This window comes from Macrobrachium nipponense, chromosome 2 (assembly GCF_015104395.2).
Source record: "Macrobrachium nipponense isolate FS-2020 chromosome 2, ASM1510439v2, whole genome shotgun sequence".
Lineage (NCBI taxonomy): Eukaryota > Metazoa > Arthropoda > Malacostraca > Decapoda > Palaemonidae > Macrobrachium > Macrobrachium nipponense.
In genome coordinates, this window is record NC_087201.1 from 11,584,213 (window position 1) to 11,598,552 (window position 14,340).

Below are 14,340 nucleotides of genomic sequence, written 5' to 3' on the forward strand. Positions count from 1 at the left end.
GGTCTGAGCACTAATTACATTTAAAATACATTTTTAGCCGGAAACATATATAACATGTTTCCGCCCTTCTCTGTTTGTTTAAATTTTGAAAAAAAATTAAATAAACAAATAATCATGAGAACCAAAATACTAATATAAATAACACACGCTGTCAAAACTATAAGGCAATGGATTCATACATGAGTTAATATAAAATTTACATCACATGAGTAAAATATTAGTAAATACTTTCATTTACACTTTATTTCTAATGCGAATTTCGCCATCAACACAAGACACAATATTTTTTTTTATTTTAGCATGACAAAATTTATTTCTGAGAAAAATATTATGAACTTCTATGTTATCTTTACATTCCTTTGTCAAAATATCTGCTATCATATCTTTCGTGTCGAGCCAAGTGTAGGAGTCCACAGAATTATCTTCCAACTTTTCCTTCAAATCTGTAATGGTATTTCGAAGTAAACGCTCCTCCACCTGTTTTGTACTACCTATCGATTCCAACAAAGGCCTAGAATCAGTGAACAATCTGACAGGAAGAGTTACTGAGTCTTTAAGAGTTTTTCGAAAGAGTAACTGCCCAAGTTGTTTAGCGAAGAATACGGAATCATCAACCAGTTTAGACAAAATCCTAGTTTCAGTTGCCTTTGCAGAGTGACACACCTTTTGTTTTAACTTTGATTTCCAAAAGATAGGTACCGCATTGTACGTTTCCTTTGATCCCAATAAAACAAGATTTCCTCCAATGCTTTTGTTATCAGTCCGATACGAAGCGTCTCCCAGACCAAATACAACGAGATCGTCTTTATTACCAATTCTTGAAAACATGACTTTATTTGGTTTGCTATGAACTCTCCTAACAACATGATTTACTCGCTTAAGATCTCTTATCTTCGCATCGTTATTCTTCATTGACATTAGTAGAGCAGTTATCGATAAATCTGGTCTAGTGTTCGCAGCCAGCCAGCCTATTTTACCAGCATACTTTCTTTCGATAGACTTTCATTTCTTGTTTTGTCAACAGATCATCAGAATTGGCTTTACGTATATCTTGTATCTCCTCAATACTATTTGCATAATCCTCCGTCGATATCACAATCGCGTTTTCTGGTTTGTGTATATCTATACCAGTAAATCTAAATACATTCTTCTCAACCTTTGACACTGTTAAAACACACTTTATCTTTTCTATGATATTATTAACAAATCTTTCTGTTCCTGCGATGCTAAAATCATCGACATGGGTAATGACCATTCCTATAAGATTATTTTCCTCATACTGATAGTAAAATGCTTCATCACACTCACATTCTTCAATCCTTCGTTCTTAAAAATATCCTTTATTCTAAGCCAAAACTTAACACCTGCTGGCATCGTCAAGTCCGTACAAAGGCTTCTTCAATTTCCAAAGTACACCTTCTTTCTTCAAGTCTTTCGGAGGTTCAATAAAGACGTCTCGATCCAAGGCTCTTGATTGTAAGAAGGCAGCCCTAATATCAATGGACTAAAGATCAAACTTTTCATTTGCTGCCACGACTAAAAATAAACACTTTCTTTCATAGCTGTGGGAGAATCAGCTTGAGGTTTACATTCTTCCTGGAAGCCTCTGGCAACCAGTCTGGCTTTATAATCACTTTTTTGACCATCATGTTTTTCTTTCTTTATAATTACCCACCTACTGCTGATTCTCTGTTGTCCATCATCTTTCACTTCTTCAAAAGTATTGTACTCAGTAAGATTTTTATATTAATTTTCTTTAGCTATAAGCACTTCAGGCAACTTATGATACTTAACTGGAAGTTCCACCACATATACCGTATTATCAAAGTCAAAACATTCAGCCTTTTCTGACTTCATCCAATATGCACCTATAGCATCATCCTTCTTGTCAACAAAATCAATGGTTCCGTTATTATATTTCTTCTCTTCCGCATAGTTACTAATTTCCTTATACATTTTGTCCTCATCTTCTGCCTCTTCTAAAAATTCAACCTTTCTAGACTGAGATCTCGTGTTTCTTCTTAAATCATCTTTTACTTCGTCTTTCTCTTCAAATAAGGAATTTTCTTCTTTTTCATATTTCTCCTGACTAGTCATCTTCACGAGCATATACTCTGTAAGGCTGTACTTTACAATCAGCAACCTTTTTCAAATCACCATTTGCCCAAATAAAAACATCTCTATTCCTATGACAAAATAGCTTTTAGGTCAGGAACCAGACTCCAGCTTTTATTATTTTTCTCCTGATAAAATACAAGATCCCCTTCATCGTATTTTATGTCATTAAAGCTACTTTTTATTACTTTGGAAGCCATAATCAACTTACTTCCATATTCTTCTTCCCTAAATTTTTTAGTTATCTCATGGTGCCTTTCCATAATTTTTGACACTGCTTCACTATCGAATAAACTTTCTGTGGCTAGATTTCCAATTGAAATTCCTGGAAAAATAACTGATTTCCCAGTCAACCAATCTCATAGGTTCGTATCCAAGAATATTCACATTTGTATTGTGTGTCCATGCTGCCATATTTACTGCCATTATCAAATCTATCTTTTTGTCTGCATCTAACATATTGTTCACTGTAACATCGGCTGAATGATGGTTTCTCTCATTTAATCCATTACTCCAAGGAGAGTATGGTGGACCAAATTTTACAGTAAAGCCAAACTTACTAGCATATTCATTTAACCCCTCATTCTGAAATTCGGTTCCATTATCAGCCCAAAAGCCAACTGAAGGAAAACCAAACCGCCAATTCCAGCCATTATTCAAAGCATCAACTATAGTTTTTCGCTTGTTTGAAATTACTACACCAGAAAGAACCTTGTGAACGAGCAGACCATCCAAAGTATTGGCATTTACTTCCATTCTGTTTCAAATCAATGGTAACAATCTGATTAAAATCAGTTACTTTTGGGATTGCTACTTTCGGCCTTCCCAAAGATCTTTTAAATTTTTGACAAACTTTACAGTAAATTACAACTCTTTTTATAATTTTCCTGATCTCATCATTCAGTAAATTAGCATTTCTATAACCCAAATTAACTGTTCTTCTCCTTTATGGTTGGTTACCTCATGGATTTTCTTGACTTTACTATAACTTTGTACTTCTTTTTCCTTTTTATAAAGAAAACTGTTTTTCGTCCGTTGTCCACGTGCCACATTTATATAATTGTAAAGCTTGATGTCCTCCATCAGTGTCGTATAATTGAAATTTTCTTTGACTTATTGTAAATTAATGACCATAACATTATTATGCATTATATCCACGTTCCATTCCTTTAGGGTGTTTTTCCCAAACAAAAAAGGTATATTCTTGGCGTTAATCACATATGCATCCACCAACATTTTCACGAAACCATCTTCAGTATCTTTTTCTTTCCATGAAACTGGAAGACTAATTATTTCTGTACTGTGAATAACCGGTCCATCTCCAAAAATCTAAAATCCTGAGAACAAGACTTACTTTGCAAATCCTCCTTCGTTATGTTATTTGAACAGAGATATCTATTTAACCATTCCCTTCCTACGAGAGTTTTCGGACACCCAGTGTCAACAATCATAGCTTCCATTTCTTCAACTTCTTTTGTGAAGTGCACTTCCATAGTACGACCAATCAATATCTCCTTGTTTTCTTCGGACACAAATCTGACATTATTTGCATTCTTTATCAATTCTTTTAATTCACTTATTTCTTTCATAAGCTTCTCACAGCATTGTTCAAGATTTTTTAATCTTTCATCAACTTTCTTATCTGATTGCGATCTAAAGTTAGGTGATCTATCGAACCTTCCTGCAGGATTATTACGCGTTTTTGAATATGATCTAAAAGGCGTTCTTGAGGACGATCTAGATTGCGTTCTGGAAGGTCCTCTTCTATAGTTACCGGATTCTGTTCTCCAATATCCAGGATTCGAAGTGGACCTCCTATACCTGTAGAAGTTTGGCGATTCTTTAAGCTCCTTCCAATTCTGGTAACGACTTCTATTATCCGTGTAAAACGTAGAAGAGCTGTCAAAAGATTTAACAGCCATCGAATCTCTATTGTTTTCTATTTTTAGCTTTCTAAATTCCATCTTCAATTTATGAACAACATTTTCTTCATCAATAGGTTTCCTTTCCAACCCATCTTCAATCACTTCTTTGAGGCGGGTCTTTTCATCCGTTGTTATTTTTCCTCCTTCATAAGCTGCCTTTATCATTAACAAACTCATTACATAATTAAGACAAGTATTTATTTTTTCCCTAGATATTTCAGCCATCAAACTTTCGAACTTATCTAGGAATTTCTCGCAACTCTCTGATTTGTCAGTTGAAAAGGCAAGAACTTTCTGTATAATGTCATTACACTTTTCAGCCTTAGTTCTTGCATATTTCTCTGCCAGAACCTCTAAGACATTGTGAACGGTCTTCAAAGAACTGTTAACTGTACGATCTATTACGACTGTAATCACATATTCCTTAACTCTCTCATTCTTCTTCAAGCTTTTAATTAATTCATTATATTTATTATACTCACTATCTTTGTTATTAGTGCTCCAATCTTCAATTTCAACCTTAAATCTTTCAAAAGTCTGTCCAACCCAAATCGGTGGTAGTTTGACTTTTGTAATCAGAGTCGTTGTATCGGGAAAAGATTTTGTTTTCGAAGTGCTATCTAAAAGCTTTGACAAAATCTCTTTGTTGTGTCAACATATTTGTCAAATCGGACCCATAGCTAACATTTTCTACTGAGCCATTGACTCGAGAATCACCAACCTTCGTCTTGTGAGTTGACTCCATATGCATAATGTAATCCAGTCTGGTTCCCATATTCACATTGCACGCATCACAGTAAGTTTGAGATATTCTAGTATCCATCGTGAGCATCTTGAGCTTGAAACAGGTCATATTTCTGAAGTGATCCATCAAAATCTTTGCTTCCTCATCCTTGAATTTCTTAGCTCTTGTCTTTCTTACACAATCATCATCTGTACCTATATGACCAAACAGGGGACCATTGCAAGTCTTACATTTTAAGAAATCAAATTCTCCTGTAATCTTGTTTATTATTCCAAATTTTTCAAGCTTACTAATATCATCAGATAGATCACCATCACTTTTGTATCCAGAAGTGTCAAATGAAAACATACTTCTTTATGCAAAAACCACCACCGGGAGGGCTAGGATCATTCCAGGCCAAACTGGGCAAAATTAGATCAATTATTATACATAAAGGACTGACTACAGGGAAGACGAACAGCTTCCAAGTTTACGTTATTCCGCCGTTATACCGTTCGGAAATCCTTCAGATTTTCTCCACTTGTTGCCCTCAGCTATCACATCCAAGCAAAGACGGACATTACAATCATCGTGTGTTTTCTACATGTTAAGCATTACTTCAGTAAGTTTCTTCCACTTTATAAGCATTACTTCACGATGTGTTTCCAGTATCAGTGCACAGTCCCAAGCTTTGGCAGGTGAGAGATTACGAATTCATCCAAACGAAGACCATGACACTATCGGCTTACTCTTCAAGGCGTCCAATACTTCCTTTTCCTCCAGCAGCAAACATCCAAGCAGCTCGACTTCAAGGTATCAAGCTTCATGCTACGAAAACTTGACGCCAGGAACATGCCGAAAGTAAAAGCATTTGCCCACATGACCTGGAAATCACCCCCAGCAGTGAAGGGGAAAGTCTACTCCATCCTCATAATGATGTTACGTTGTATAAATCAACAGAAAACTCCGTTAAAATGGTAAATCCAAAGTATAATATTCAGCTCCACGCTCTGCTACCAAATGTTAGATAGGATACTTAAGAGACGTTTCCTATATAGTGGTTTATTTTACGACTAAACCATATTACACAAAAAGATATACCAAATGTGAGCTTCCGTAAACACTGTAACTGCTCAACTACATAACAACTTGTTGAAGGTCTGAGCACTAATTACATTTAAAATACAGTTTTAGCCGGAAACATATATAACAATCAGTTTTCTTTAATATTTTAAAACGTACATGCTACACTTGTGGGACTTAAATTATTAAGTTATTTATTAAAATTAGTCCTACGAAGTTGTTCATTAAACTATGCAGTTTTCAGACTATAAGGGAAAAAAAAATGCACTCTATATATATATATATATATATATATATATATATATATATAGTCATATATTATATTATATATATATTATATATAGGTATATATATATAGATATATATCTATATATCTATATATATAATATAATATATATATATATATATATATATGATATATATATATATATATATATATATATATATATGAAAGGCCTAGGGTTTTTTATTAATAATATATTGCCAATATGTTCGCTGTGACCTATGGAATGTGAAGAACAGTGGAAAAGCAACGACCCGAGAAAAACTGACAATGGTTTCTATGGGTGGCGTGAGATAAAACTGCATAGTTAGACAAGTCAATGTATGATAGTTTATTAACTCTTCTCAAAGTGCCTTTGTGAAACTGGTTGCGGCCAGTAAGTGTGAGGCGTTAACGAAGTGTGTGTTCGTAAGTGCGTGTACGCCTCTTCTGTTAATAATGTTGGATACCCAAGTCTATGGGGGATTTTGATAGAGGCATCTTTGGAAGAAAGGCAGGATGCCGTGGTGCTCTTCGGAGTGGTTTTTTATTAAGTGTGCGAAATAGTCCGGCTGCATGGACGGTTCTGGCAATGGGGGACCAAAAGGGATTCCCGATGGATATAGACTTTTTGGGAGACTATAACTGTTCAGACATTTTGTTGGGGTTTTAATTGAATTGAGTTAGTCTGTAAGACTTGATTAATTCATTATTTATTCATTGTTAATAAATGTATTTTCTTATAATGCAACTCTCTCATTTTCATTACCTTTTAGAGTGTAGAGAAAGAGGTGGAGAGAGAGAGAGAGAGAGAGATTGCTTGGAGAGAGAGAGAGAGGTCGCAAACCTTGATCGCTTAGAGAGAGAGAGAGAGAGAGAGAGAGAGAGAGAGAGAGAGAGAGAGAGAGAGAGAGAGGGGCTGTGTGTATTAGTTTGCCTTGACGTTCGAGTTACATGTTTACCAAATGAATAATGGGGAAATGTCCCCATTACATATATATATATTGCAAGGTCGAAAAGACACTTATTTAATCAAGTGCAAGAAACTCCCAAACTGGTAAAGTGGCCTACCTTTCCTGTTGAACGCCATTCCTGAAGTTAGTTGAAAAATCAAAGTACCAAACTCTAGGCTAATCCAAACTCCCGATGTACGAAAATATACTTTTTATTTCCCAAGATTAGCTAACATAAAAATGGAATAAAACCAGTTAAGAATAACTAAAAAACGAAACATTAAACTATTATATTCTTCCCAAAATCATATTTAAGTAAGTACCCCTTTTTTTCTTTCTGGCCAAACATTCTTAGTTTATCAAAGTAAAAAAAAACCGTCTAGAGAAAACCCATTTTTCTATACAGTGACTTTGAATCCATCTGAAATAAAGAGAACATAATTATCACACCATTAAACATTAAAGTTTGTCAATAAAATGTGTGTCCCACCACGCTTGCTTTTCTTTAGAACTGAAGTAATTGTCATGTTCACTCTTACCTTTTCCGACGGACCTCCAACGCCTCTTTACACTGAAAACACTACCGTCCACTTTGACAGTTGGTCGTCCAATTCCTCTGTTAATTCACATACTGGAGATTATATGTCATTTTCTGGGACACCATTATGAATGCACATCCACTAACTGATGTACATACTCGAGAACTTTCCTGTGATCAACTCATGTCTTTGGAATACGTCAATGAACACAATTGTGCACCAGCAAGTTTCCTATTTCTTTTTCATCTCAGCATCTCTGAGAACTCCAGCAACAAGCAAGAGCTAAGGTTATCAACCCCACTATTTAATGTTATATATTGCTACCAGTGCCTTTAAGATATATATAATGTTTAAACAGAAATCCGTCTAATAATAAGAGCCCATAACAACACCAAAAGGGTAGAGAGTTATTGCTATATTTCAGAGACAGGCAAAAGTAACGAATGAATAAGAGTTAAAAACTAACCATAAAATCTGAAAAGATACTTCAACAGAAAAGATACTTCAACTAACCTAACCTAGGGGCATGGCATAAAAAACATCTCGGGAATGTGCAGTCCTATTGGACCAGCCCCAGTTTTTGCACCATGCCCCTAGGTTAGGTTAGGTTAGGTTGGGTTAGATTAGGTTAGTTCAAAGATATATCTTCAATGTAATTTGAGTGTGGGAAGGATAAAGATATTATTTGCAAGAAGATTCTATGGTTAGTTTTTAAGATATGGCGTCCTGCTTTTCCAGGGAAGGTGCAGTACTAGGTTACAGTTTGGGTATATGCTTGGACACCTCTATCTCGATTTGGTGGGTGGTGGTGCATGGCCATTTTTAATGGAGTGATTTGTCTGGTTAATTCCGATAATGAACGAGACTTTGGCCCACAGTCTTCTTAGAGGGCTGGGTGGCAAGTTTAGCTGGAGGAGATTGGGCACGGACAGGTCTGTGATGCCCTTACAAGTCCTTCTCTGAGAGGAGCGGGAAATGACGTAAAAACCATTCGTGATAGGGTCTGCAGCTTGCAATTGTTTCCCAAGCGCAAGTCATCAGCTTGGGTTGAATTAGTCCCCACCATTTGTACTGCCAACCTGTCGCTACTATAATTGACAGACAGACTAACTCTACCGGGAGTTCCGAAATTAGAGACCCCCACCCCCTCCACAGAACAAATGGAAAGTTACGAAGTTTTCTGCTATAGCCTATCTCCAAGTACATTATCTTAAGTTTTTATTGAGCTATTTTTCATTTTATATTTCTTGTATTTTCAGACTAAGTGATGGAGTTAGATACAGCCACGGCTAACAACTTGGAGGAAATCAGGTGGATTGACCGAATCCGGGCTATAACCTTCAGAGAGGCCAGAGATGCTGGTGCATCCTTCATTTCACGTTCCTGGATAGCTAAATACATTAAAAGAGATGAATCGTTTGTTAAAAGAAACTGGAACAAAAATCCATATGACTATCATTGAGATAAGAATTAGAACCTTGGAAGGCCTGAAGTCCTCTCTCAGGAGTCAAAAGACATCATAGCTGAGGCAGTGGGTAGACCAAGAAAGTCTTTGCGTAAATTGGCTCTTGAACTAGAAACAAAAAGGGGATAGAAGAGAAGTTATAGCGCTGTATGTTGTGAGTTGAAAAAATCTGGTATCAAGTCATTTCATGTTATCACCAAGCCCAACATCACTCAGCAACAGAGAGAAGACCGTGCATGGTTGCGTGATTCATTTCTTAAAGATTGGAAGGAAGCTGACTTTCTCCATGTTGTTGCATCAGATGAATTCTTCATTTACACAGTCAGAAAGCCAAATCATAAAAATGACATCATTTGGGTTGCAAAGTTGGATGATATCAGCGATGACATGCGCTATCATCAAGTTGTTAAATTTCCTGAATGTTTGGGAATTTTTCTCTGTTTCATAGCCAAACGGTAAAATGTGGATCATCCAAAAGAAAAAAAAGGACAGTCATGGAATGGCAAATACTTTACAAGAAACTATCCTTACTGTTGGAGTATTTCCTTTCCTCAAAGATCCTGAAAATGTGTTATTGGTTGAAGAAGTCACATTTTTGCATGAAAAGGCACCATGTTTCAAGGCTCTTCAGACGCAGGAGCTGCTTCGAAACAGTGGTATTGATTTCTTTTCTTCAAGTGAATTTCCAGGTAGCTCCCCTGACCTTAATATGTGTGAAAACATTGGTAGTATCTTAAAGTATCGTGTTGAAGCGTGCACAGTGAACTATGATGGTATACCAAGCCTCAACGACCTGCGAAGAGAGGTGATCGAAGTGCTCAGGGAAATGAAGTTTGAGTCTCACCTTTTTTGCGATTTGCTAAAATCATACCCCTCAAGAATGCAGGCTGTGGTACAGGCAGATGGAGGCCACACAAAATATTAAATACTCAGAGAGAAACTTAAATAATACCTGTTTTGAATTGCTTTTGTTTTTTCATATCTTAATTATATTACAATTTTCAGACAATGTCCAACTAATTATGCATTTACCAAAATCATTTAGGATAATGCTGATTGCATCGTATGATATGTATCTAAGAAAATTTAAAACAAATGATGCATTATGATTTTCTATGGCAATTATTCCTGTGACAGCTGCTACAAAAAAATGGATATAAAATGTAATCTCAACAGTTCATGCCATCATTAACATGACGTAGTACATGGTTGGTTATTCAATCAAAGTTAAAGTGACAATGTCTTTACAAGTTAGTCTACGCTGACAAAATTCTAAAAAAAAAATGTTTAAATAAATAATGAAAAAACAAAATATAATAAAAACTAATAATTAATGATGTCTTGTTAAGGCTTTTAATGTAAGTATGAAAACCACATTAGTCTTGTAATCAAGAACCCAGCTTCAAACTCTCTGGACCATAAACGTAAGAAAGGGCAGATACCGACATTTGTCATCCCCGAAACGGAGTGAAATTAAAGGAGTTTAGGGTAGAAGAGACTTTATTTAGCCTTGGAAAGTAACCCTTCTTGGAGAAGACTACTCGGAATACAAACCTTGTTCTCCAACCTTGGACTGTGCCATAGCCATTGTACCGTGGCCGTCCATGGTCTTGGTGTGAGTTTCCCTTGACTAGGATATATGCAATCGGGCATTTATCCTCTGTTTGGTTCCATTTCCAAAAAGTGTGTAGGAGAGGCTAATGAGAAAGCGAAAGATGCTGGGTGGATTAATTATCAGGAAAGTTACTTCTCTATTATACTCTTTGGAAGTTTGAATTTCAGTGGCCCCTTTCGTGGGCTCCTTACACATGAATATGTTCCATCTACTGATTATATTGATAATAGTAAAGACTTCACAAGGAGCCCTATACAGGATATCACCTCATAGTGACCTTACATTCACTACTTTCTCACATGATGTCAAGTGGTACAGTGGTGCTCAAATCTCATGGGACATGATTCCTTTTGTATCGTTCAGATTCTCAGACTCAACGTGACGTTGCCAAGTAGTGTTAAACTTTTTTTTTATTTTTCTTTTAATTCATACATGTCAACAAGTTTGCGAATTCACAGCTAGCCTATTTTCCTTATGGTTATATAAATATGACCCCTTTTATGCATTGGTATGATTCCTAATCTGTGTGATTTGAACTGATTTTTTTTTTACGTTGCTTAGTTCAAAGTGCGATGTGATTAGGTAAGCGGTGCCATCAGTGGAAGCACAATTAACATGCTCCTCGGACTGGTCAACATAACCAGGTCTGCATCATTATGACAGAAGACCTAATAAGCTCAAGTATAACGACATTTTCAAAGTAGGATATGAATTACAGAAGTTTTTTCTTTGATGTTGAAGTTTATGCTATGTTTAAGCAAAATGTTTCATAGGCCTAAAGAAATCATCTAAGCCTTTTGAGATGTAATCTGTTACTAATGAATTTATTTGTTAAGATTACCAGTTCTTTGAGGAATACGATAGGAATATGAAATACAACCAGTTTTCTTTGAATGTTGATTTTTTAGGCTGTGTTTAAGCTGCTTGTATGTTACAAAATGATTTATAGACCTAAAAAAATTTCTAAGCCTTCTAAAATGAAATCTGTTGCTTATGTTTTTATTTGTGAAGATTACCTGTTCTTTGAGGAATAAAAGATGATTATGATTTTGATTATATGGAGAAGATGGCTATTAATCGAAATATCATATGTATTAATATTAAGGCGTATGGAACACTTGTTTTTCAACTTGTTTAGAATATTATATTCTTAAAAGTCCTTCTGCTCGCTGATGTTGTATAATTTATTCTTTCATAACGTAACTTGAAGTGCAAGAATGTGTAGATAACATCATTTGCTACCTGGCCAGAAATTCTTAATAGAGAGATGTGACTGTAAAGTGTAAAGTAAAGAAATCTAACACCTAGGCCTACGAACAATATCTTGGCTTTGACAAAAGAATAATTGCATAGGTGAATATTTGCTAGTATGCCAACATTTTTTGAAATATTTAAGAATTATAACAAATGAGTATATATGAAAATCTTAATATTCCTCTAACACGTATAAAGTAAATGTTTTCAAGATAATTTCATTGTCGCTACTCAGTGTAGACCTACTTATGTTACATCGAGTGGTCGTTGTTGCACCGACACTAATGATACGTCACACACGCTCCCCTCACACGTTGATATTGGTGGGCGCATTCTACTTTTGTATATATATATTTATATATATATATATATATATATATATATATATATATATATATATGATATATATATATATATACATATATTACACTTTTTTTCAATGTTGAGGTGTAAAAGCAATCAAATAGGACAATTTCAAATTTTATGTTTTCTTTGTAAGCATTATGAATGTTATGACAATTGTTTTCGTTTTTTTTATTTAACATTTGAACTGATGCTTGATGACAACTTCATTTTGGTCAAATGCTTCAGCGATGTGTGAACGAAAGTTTTGAAAATGTTTCGAAAGATTTTTTCTGAAATTTGGCTACACGTGACATTTTCTTACAGTTTTGCAATATATGACAGATTCACTTATGGCCTTATTGTATGCAATAATCGCGTTTCCGTATTGAAATAATAGATATATATGGAGCATGCTAGGTTGCCAGTTAGTGAATTTTGAACGAAATCCTATGGAGTCATGTCGCATGAGATTTGATCATCACTGTATGTGTGCGTGCAAGAGACAACTGTCATTGATGTATCTAATGGTTAACTAAACCAAAAATATATTACTGCCTGAAAGAACGCTGGATACAAACTTACAAACACTCCTCGAGTGAAGGACCTCATGGATATTTGTTATAAAAATGAAGAGTTCATAAAATGTTATGTAATCAAATAAAGCAGTTTGTAAAATTTGGCTGTTTTATGTATTCAAATGATCAATAAATATGTATTAACATGAAAAAATAAAAGAATAATGTAGCTATTTTGTTGAAGAATATCAAATTTCACTTGAGAACAGAAATATTCATGCGATTTTACAACACTTTCCTTATCTGGTTCGTGTCAAAAATGTGCCTTTATTTAACGTCTTCCTCGACACCTTTGATTCTCTCCATTATTAATTAAGGCAAAAGGGGTCTGCACTTTGATGTATGGGAAAGGTTCTTGCAGGAACATGAAAGGAGACTCCATTGGAAGGCGTCCATACAAAGACAAACGATAATCTTTAATTTTTTATCAAATTCCTCGCATATCCTCCTGTTTCATCTGAACACGTTGGAAAACTGTGGGAGTCAAAACTAACGAATACATTAAGAAAGGCTTACTTTCATAAAAACTTTCTTGGGTTAATCTTTTTTGTAGCTATTCATTTCTTCTAAATAGAAATTAATTAAAATTAGTTTCACATGTATGGATAGACCTACTAGCATAAGCATATTATAAGTAGCTGAAAGGATAAGAAATATGAAAGGTGACATTCTCGTTTAAGTCTATTTCCTTTTTTTTTTTCAAGAAAAACCTGCTACTTTAATCAGGAGTTGCTTTGACGGCTACAACAATCACACAGGCTGTAACACGAGTGTATGCAAATATTTTGGGGAATGAAAGATAAAGTAAATTTGAACAGAAAATACTTTATAAACATGCATTTTAAGGCTTCCGTTGTCGGTAAGGGGAATTTTAAAATAACCGTTACCATTAGTGATGCTTTCATGCGATGGAGTTCGTAGCGAGAAGTCGGATCGACTCGTCTGAGATGTGGAGGGGAGCGGAGGTGCCGTATATGAGTGATGGAGGGATTAGGCCGATGTTAATAAAGTATCTCGCAATATAATGTATTCTTCACGTTTGGAAAAAAAAAAAAAAAAAAAAAAAAAAAAAGCATTGAATCTGTTTCCCTCTCTATCCTTGGTATTCACTGGACACCGATAAAAAAAAAAAAAAAAAGTAAGCCCAACTGAATCTCTCATCCATCTAAGGTAAGTTTACTAATTCATTAGTCTTATTCATTAGACACCTACCAAAGATTTCAAGTGTATTCTTAAAAATATCCTCCTGTCCATCTAAAGTATTCATCAGACACCAGTCATAGGTGTAGAGCTAGTCATGATTCCTGGTTCAGCAATATCGTGACGAGCCGCTAGGATTCAAAATTTACAATGAATATTTGCTCAGCAACATTTACACTACTGTATTGTCTTGCTCTCTTGTGGTGCATCGAGGAGTTCCACCTCTAGGCCCATGATCTAAACTTTTGCCGTTCTCTAAACAATTTTATTCATCTATGTATGATT